Source organism: Atta colombica, unplaced genomic scaffold, assembly GCF_001594045.1.
Source record: "Atta colombica isolate Treedump-2 unplaced genomic scaffold, Acol1.0 scaffold38, whole genome shotgun sequence".
Classification (NCBI taxonomy): domain Eukaryota; kingdom Metazoa; phylum Arthropoda; class Insecta; order Hymenoptera; family Formicidae; genus Atta; species Atta colombica.
Window position 1 is genome coordinate 694548 of NW_017259490.1, and position 9378 is coordinate 703925.

The following is a 9378-nucleotide window of genomic DNA, read 5'->3' on the forward strand; positions in this document are numbered from 1 at the left end:
TCCGTATAATTGTTACATTTTAAGTATAAATATTGATTTTACTTTTTTCATATTTGCACAAGTGGCATAGAAAATGATAAAAGCGAAAGTTACATTGCGACCAATATAATTTCAATGTTATTGCACGTACGAACGTGTTTCATTTGTTGAGGCATTATCGAAGAATAGTGACTTGTGTGATTGTAAATTATAATTTAATAAGATAGATGATATTGAATCAGACGCGGCTGAAAATTGTAATAAAACACTGGGAGACAAATCGGAGCCCGTGTGCGTACAAATAAATCGTACTCGCTGTTAATTGCAACTGCAACGAAATTGATTCCGCCAGTTCATTCGATTTATTCGGCGCTATATAAAATATAGTAATTATAGACACTGTGACATCGGTTTTAATTATCAAATTTTCCATGGCGCTCCGACGATATTTCGGTATATTTCTCGCATCGTGGGTCTGTCACTTTCAATGAGAATGCGCAAAGCTTTGCCGACGAATAAATTGCAAAATACGCGTCCGGATCCGACGTAAAATATTCGCGACGGGTTATCCGTAATCTGCTTACGACAAATGCTTGATCGAGACTCCTGGGACAATCTGTAAAGATTAACGGTACGCAGTGTCGCATTGCCCCGCGTGATCGATTCACTCATCGTGATGAGTTCGAGTTAGGGCAGTTTTAACGCGGCGCGGCGTCGCGACGTTAACGGCCGTAAACACGTGAGGGTTGTGCGCGATCGTAATTTCAAACCGTAAAAGAGAGGGGGCTCAGAAGGGGATGACTTAGGCTCACGCTGCGTTAACCCGGATCGTTATCGTTTTACTGGCTCTAACGGTCGCCGATGAATATTTAAAGGCCGCAAAAATCTACCATATGAACATTTGATCTGCATGTTAATCTGCAAGTAGGAAAACTTATGCGTTCTTTTTTTTTCGGCGTAGTTTATACACGCGCAATACTAAGTATGGTGTTGTTCCCTTATGAGTGATATCGCTTTAGTTTGCAAATCATGATTGTAACTTTGATAGCTATAGTTATGGGGCGTTCTTAAAATTTAATTAAATTCTGCTGAAATGACACGTTGTATCAGACGAGTAAAATTTGCATAGCGAACGTAACATTAATGGGATAGCGAAGTTAGGTTTAGTGCCTATCATCACGTTGTTAGAAATATGAAACCGTCTTAAAAGCCGATCAAAATTTCCATACATAGGGAATTTATAATATTCGATTCATTATTTTTTATCATTATAAATGTGAACATAATTCATCAATCAGAAAATTTTAAGTATCTTATTATTTTACAAGATTCATTTATTTTATTCGTACACTAACATTTTTCATTAATATATTTCATTAATATATTATTATTTTACATATAATATAAATATATTCGTGTATATTTTTGAATTCTTTTTGAGTTCATTTCGAATATATTACGCTAATTTATAAAGAACTCGAGAAAATGAATTCGAATTCGAATTGATTAGTTGTGCTATCTGGGAGATCAGTTTGATAAATAAGATCACATTCAGCGTCAAAAAATTGTGGGAAATAATTATCCTCGTTCTTATGCTAAAATAAAATTTATTTTTTATTAAATAATGTTATTTGCTTTTTTTCGCTTATTTTTAATATTGTATAATAAATCACAGAAAACGTAAATCATAAAAAATTAACATTGAGTTAGCCAACTTGATAATTGATGGATCTTGATGATTAATAAAGCTCTTGTGAGAAAAAAATTATGATTTAATATCTGCTACAGTCTTAATCCTGTATCGTGTAACACCTTTAAATTCGAGATATACTCATCTCTAAATGAAAATGATATTTCACACTAATAAAAGGTATTTTTCTTATACAGTAGGTATTTTTCTCTATATTAACACGAGGTGCAAAACAAAAAACATATAACAATTTGATTGAAAGTGAATTTACGATACTTTTCTTTTAGAGATACAAAGTTTTTTATATGTACTTCATATACACTTTGACGTTACAAATTGCCAGCACTTTGACTATTTAAATAAACGACAATTGACAGCAATAGAACTATTCATGTCATCATAAAAAATCAATTCTGTATGATCCATTACGATCAAATAAAGCATACAAATAAAGCATATTAGTAGTCTGAATCAAATGAGTAAACATTTTTCTCCTCACAATGGAGAAAATTCCTGATTTCAAAGTAAGTATTATTTTCTCTTTTATGTTATTTATATATGTCCCTTGTAATTTACGTAAGGTTTTTATTTCAATGTGTACCTTTAATTTTTGGCGATATAAGTTTATAAGTGTAGTATTTTGTGTAACATCTTTCATTCTCTCTCTCTTTCTCTCTCTCTCTCTCTCTCTCTCTCTCTCTCTCTCTCTCTCTCTCTTTCTCTTTGCACGAAATAAATTGGCGACTCTGTACGAGAGATATGTATCTTAAGTAGTTAAGAGCCCGATACATTTAATTAAGTATCATAAATGAGCCGCTGCGAGAAGCATTCAGAAAACCGTAACATTTCCGTGCCACGGAATTTTGCAGCAAGCAATTGCCGACTCGCGCACGCGAATTAATTTCCCGTCATAAAGCTTCCTATTAGTTGAACAGCAGCTCCTCCGTAGTACGACGATAAAACTTTCTCGTCGCAGGATTACGCGGACCGACAACGTGCGCATGTGTCTCGCTGGTAGAGAGTAGAGATCTAGGAAACGCGAATCATGCTCGCACGAAAGTTGCGTTAACGCTCGTAAAGAGAACTCTGTCTCTCTCTCTCTCTCTTTCTCTCTCTCTCTCTCTCTCTCTCTCTCTCTCTCTCTGTCTCTCACGTCCGATAGAAACGCCGGAAAACGAAAAGCGTAAGGGAATGGAAGAGGATAATAAAGGATGATAAGGAATGCTGCGCGATGGCACAGTCGCAAGAAGGACGAGGCAAGAGTGTAGACGAAAACCAGAGAAATGGCCTGGCTTAATTCCCACACGCACTTACGCAGTGACGTGGCGCGGTGCGGAAAAAAGTGCGTCCGTCGCGCAATGGCGAGTTCGCGCGAGCTTAGGATCGGGGCTCGTTTCTCCCGGGGTATAATGCCCCGCGAAATAGCCCCTTTAGTATGATATACGTATCACTTACGCGGCGCGATAATGAAAAGATTTGCCGGCTCTTTATGACTTCCGTGCAACGGCTAACAGGATCGTTCATTTCCTTCTCTCTTTTCCTAGCTTCCTGCCCTTCTCTCGCACGTTTTTCTTTCTCATGTGAATTTCCCGGATTTTCTGTTTTTTTTTTCGCGTTTGATTGATATACATATTATGATCGATATTTTATTTATTGTACATACAATTAAGAATCCTTAATCCTATCGATACAGTTGCTATTATACATAAATTTTGCGTACAAAAAAATAGACTATTTTATTTATGTAATTGCATATTTTTCTCATTAAAATAATTATTTTACGTGTATTAATATAATTAACACAAGTAACTATAATTATTATTATTTTCTAAAAATATAGAACTGAATAAAAATTGTATTTTTTGTATGTATTGTCTACAACGAATATATTGTTGCTAATCTTAGAACGTGTAACAATCAATCCAGAACATGGTTTGTCACATTTTCGCAGCTCCATTTAAAATTAAATGTTATTTGTACGATGATAAATTCAAGAATAATACTATTTATATAAAGATTATGCGTTTCGCGGGTTTCCAGATCCATTCTTGGAATGCTAACGTTTCGTGAACCTTGCAGTCCATTGCATCAGGGCGAAGAGCTGCCTGATACTGAGTATCAATGGACTTCAAGGTTCATAAAACGTTGACATTCTAAGAATAGATCTGGACACGGAGAAAACGCGCGAAATGCATAATCTTTATATAGAAAACACCTATGGAAGCCTCAAGAATATTATCAATAATACTATTTTAATATATAAAAGATGTAGATTATAATATTATAATATATCTATATCATATATGTACATATTTTTTCGAAAAAAATTATAATCAAAAACTGATAACTGGCCCCGATCATCCAGGATGGATATTAATATTTTAAAAGATTTTAATGATTTTTTTACACAAATTCAAGACGAAAACTTCGTATGTCCGATATATTTTGTATACGTTTAAAGTTTTATCAAAATAATTCGAGCGGTTTTCGAAATTTTTTGGAAAAAATATAATTTTTTTTTCAATTTTAACATCCTGTATCTTTGAAACTAATAATAAACTATTTTGAATATATGATCATGAGAAGTTTTTGTTTTAAATTTGTGTGGGAAATCATCCCTTAAAATCTTTTAGAATATTTAGAATCAACTCTGTATAATGATCTGAATTTTTAAAAGCTTATCTTCTTTATCTTAACCTTTTGCATAGCAAATTGAACCTTCTGATGATCTCTGAAACTTAGCTGCGCTCAGTGACACCGTTCACTTGTACATAAAATTTTCAATAACGTTCTAGAATTAAGTAAAAAAGAAATAAGGATAGCAATAAATTTTCGATTAAACTTCAATGATTTCAAAGTAAATATTAATTTCAAGCAAATAGACTCGGATTCATCATGCATAGATTCAGAAGAGAATATAGTGCTATTTATATTTCTAATTGAAAATTTAAAAAAGATTAATTTTCGTCATATTTTATCGATGCTCTTTTTTACATTGAATATTAGAATAAAAAGAAAATAGCAATAGGAATTTTGGGAGCATGTCGAGACAAAGCGGCCTTCTACGCGATGCTAAGTTGCTTAAGTACTTTAGTAAATTACATTACCGCGGTACAACATGATTCGATCGATGCAACCGTTAAGCGGATCGTTTTGTGAAAGCTCCGCAGAAGTGGTTGATATATGCATTCTATGAAACAAATCGCCCTCCTCTACACCTGCGGCGACTTTGTAGCGTCACTGGGGCGTTTAACAAGTCCAGGACGACGAATTGTGGGCGGTCGCGAGTGAGTTAGTACGACGTTTTAGAAAATCGAGTCAAGTAAGCGTATCAGCCAGCAGTTACGCGGATGAGCGATGCGGGAAAACATCGCATTTTGCTTACATTTCTATTTCCTCACACGCGCTAAATCATACTTAAAATCTGGCTCAGAAGCTCTTTTATTCTCTTTATCTTTCTCGCTATAATTTACGAACTCCATTGCTTTCTTGACGTGAGAACGATGAGTATCACTGTCGGTCTTAAAATCATTTCTATTTTATGGCTAATGTTAGGATTTAACATTTATATCATTTTGAATCGGATGATAAAATGTTAATAATAATATTTCACTTTAATTATTCAATAATAAAATATATTAATTCTCCATCTGCAGTATGGGAGTTTTGTCTTTTTTAGCAGAAACGAAATTTCTCAAATTTCTCTTTAAAATAAAAAAGGAAGATGAAGTCCCTTTATTGCTAGGTTATACATTTTTAAAACAAATTTTCCGTTTTTCTTTATTTTCGTTCAATTTTTATTAAATTAAGGTTTTTTAACATTTGTGTTGAAAGATCCAGATTTCAAATGGAGGGAATAAAAATGTGATTACACAGACAGAGGATAATAACTAAAATATATTAGAGTATCTATTAATAATTACAAAATGATATATAAAATATATATATCTCTGATATATTAGCATATGTAATATCTCTGATGCTTTTATATATTCATTGACCACAACTCATCTTTTATATATAGCATTTTGAAAGGATTTAATTTTAGATTATATATTTCATTCTTTACTGTGTTTCTCTTACTAGTCCTCTTCTATATAAAATTTGCCCTCTCGCTCTTTTTGCTCTGAAATCAACTTGCTTGCTTGTACTGTTTATATGCACGCGTGTGTCTGTCTCTCAGTTTCATGAATCTCCTCTCAGGGCTTACACTCTATTTCCACGACGGCTTCCTTCGTGTCTCGCGACTGCGCACGTCTCGGTAACGAGCGCGTCGTACTGTCGAGGAGGAAAAAGATTGGATTCCCGAGAATTTCAAGAGAAGAATTTTTTAATACGCGTACATAAACGTTTCGCATTGAGCTGCGCGACGTTCCGACGACGTAAAAATGTTCTTTATGCGAGAGGCTTTTCGGTCACGAAATGTCGAACGAAATGCGAGCGCTCTCTGAAACCAAGAAGAACGCTAATTCCAACAGCGGAACACTCGCATACTTTTTCATTCTCCTCGAAATGCGAGTTTTCCAACGCGCTGCGATTAACTTACACGAGTAGTACCAACAATTTCGTCGAGCAGGACCTGAATATCATTGTCACATTTTATCGACACAATGACAAGTACACTAGCATATAACGTGATGCATGAACATCATTTAATATTGCATTCTATATTTATGATTCCATTTTTATTACGTTATATTGACGTGTTTATTTGCTATATCTATTTAATAAAAAAGCTGATAAGAAGATGACTTTTTTCTGAAAAATTTTATATAAATCCTTTTAAAAATATTTTAAGTGTATCAATAAATTAAAGTATTGTTTAGAATCTTTCTGGTACTATACAATCGAGATTTTATTCACAACATTGATCAATAATAGTCCGTTCGCTGCACTGCATAGCGAAGCAACGTAGCAATCTCGGATCAAGCCGCGAAAAACAGAAATAGCAGAACGTAGGAATGCAGGGGTATCTTAAAAGGATCGTGATCCCTTCCGACTGTCGACTATGCGCCTCTGAATCTTCGACAGAGAGGGAAAAAAGGAATTTTTCCAGATACTTTCGCGGGAAGAAGATGCCTCTCGTTCTGCTCGACTGTGAGAAGACCTAGCGATGCTTGTCGCCGTAGAGAACGAGAGGAACGATCGTTAAAAGCCGTCGTCATCTTAGCGTCCTCATCCTCAGGAAAGATTTTCTAGCGTGTTGCGAAAGCTGTGAGATAGTTGAGATGAAATTGCATCAGTTGATTCAATATTATATCAGAGCGATAGAAGTTTAATGAAAGAGATAGTTTTAAATAATTAATCCTTAAGTTTTATTTAATGTTATAGAATATTTAAGAAATATTTAAGAAGTGATTTATTTGAAAGTCTTAAGATTTGTTTTTCCAACACAGTTGGAAAATTGGTGTGGAATTTAACATTTTACGCGTCCTAAACGATTTATCAAAACTTTTGTGTCAGTAAATCGTTTAGGTGACAACACCTAATCACGTATATAAAATGATCAATATGTTAGAAAATAACGTAAATATTATGTGAAAAATTAACACAAAAAATGTAATACACGATTTATAAAATTTTATAAATTTATTAAATTTATAAAATGTATACACAATTTATAAGCAATTTGAGGAAGCATATTTCTTCAATAAAGTTAATATTTAAATGTTAAATAAGTTTAGCCTAAAATTAAAAAAATATTATTTATTCACTTACGTATAAATTGTATTATTTATTATTGAGAAATATTGAATTATTATTGAGAAATATTAATTTAACACAAAATATTCAAATAATACAATCGTATTATGTTAAATTAATTTAGATATATTAAAAATTTGACACCAAAAATTTTACAAGAATCAATTTTAACGCAAATACAAAATATTTTATTATGTACAATATTTGATTCAAACTTTAATATTCGATTAAGATTTTTCTTGTTTATTGTGATTGCAATATTGATTAAGTTAATTTAATTAATATTTCCCTAAAAAAAAAATCAAAACTAAGATAAACTAAGACAAGATACAATTTCAGGATCATTTAATATGTTTGATAGATATAATTTTGACGCAATTTTGATCCGGTTTAATTGGGAGGTAGGTAAGATTAAAAATGAAAAAAAAAAGGAAGGGAATAAAGCATCTGAGAGAACGATTAATTGTCGAAATAACTGCAAACACGAGGAACCGTTTAAGCTGACGTTCCGAGACATTGTTTGGCGCGGATACACCCGGTTGGAACGCGTGTCTCCGGACACGCGGGACATAATATACGGGGACAGTTACGGTCCTTGGTCCGACGTATATTATGTCCCGTGTAAGTGCTTCGCTCTAGAACGTCCATCGCGTTGCACCCTATGTGAACGTGTGCGAGGAATTCGCTTCGTGAAAAATGAACTGGTTTGTCCCAAGTTAACCGATGATTCTCTCAACACCTAATCATTACGGTGCATTCTCGTTCATTGGGAATTTTATACAAATGTTTGACATTTGAATTTTTTTATACATTTTGTATATATGAATTTCTAGCAATAAATTGCATTTTAATAAATCCATTACGAATTTACTTTTCTATGATTCATGTGTTGCATCGTGTATAATACATGGTGCATGTAAATATTTTAAATTAATTTTTTATTTTATACAGGCTCTTTAATTTTTATGTTTTAATTTTTATGTTGTAGAAATAAATAAGGGAATTCTATTCTCTCTTAAATATAAAGCATGCTTTTTCTTCTAACAGCATTTTCACTCGGAATTCTCCATCAAGCGAGATTTTATTTTTGTTCTTTTCTGCACGTAAAGCGAGACATGGCCGATTTATTCCTTCGTTAGAATCATTCGTACGATAAATAAAATCCACAGGGAAAGATTGCGCAGTACAGGCGAGAAGCGACGAGTTCGCCACGGTTCGTCGCGATCTACGCGATGGTATTACGCGCGAATGCGTATGGTGGTTTCACGCCTGTCATGTAGACGATGCGCGACGTTTAAATCGAGCACAGAAAAACGCGATCCGCTTTACAGCCTCGGGCCGGCGTGGCGTGTCGGAATTTTTCTCTCGCAACGCCTATTTTTCGTTGACTCCACGTGAAATGACTCATTATCGTTGTCGTCCAAAATAAACTTTTGGGCATTTCAGTTCTCCAGGCATATTTTCCATACAGTTGGAAAAAATTTCTGTTAAATTTAACACATTTCATTTTTCCCAAGAAATCTTTTTAAAATTTTATGCTAATTTAACACACAAGATGAATACATTAGAAAGTAATAAAAACATTATGTAAAAAAATGAACACAAAAATAATAACTGATACAATTTGTAAGCGAAAACTCTGTCGAAGTTTTTTTTAATAAAATTAACATTTACATATGTTACATTTGTACGTGTTTTATTTGTTCTACTCAAATGTTATTTTGATACTAAAAAATATTGAATAACAATTTAACATGAAATATTCAAATAAGAGAATTGTACAACATGTTAAATTAACATTCGGATATGTTAAAAATTTAATACAAAAATGTTAACAAGAAGTTAAATGAATCAATTTTAACGCAAAATGTTTTTTAATGTTCATAAAAACATGCTTAGAGGACCACATTAGTAAAATATGCCATATTACCGTTTAACTTTGCATAACTTGAAATGATACAGCAAAATAAAATGTTAAATAACAAAAAACACACTCAAACAATATA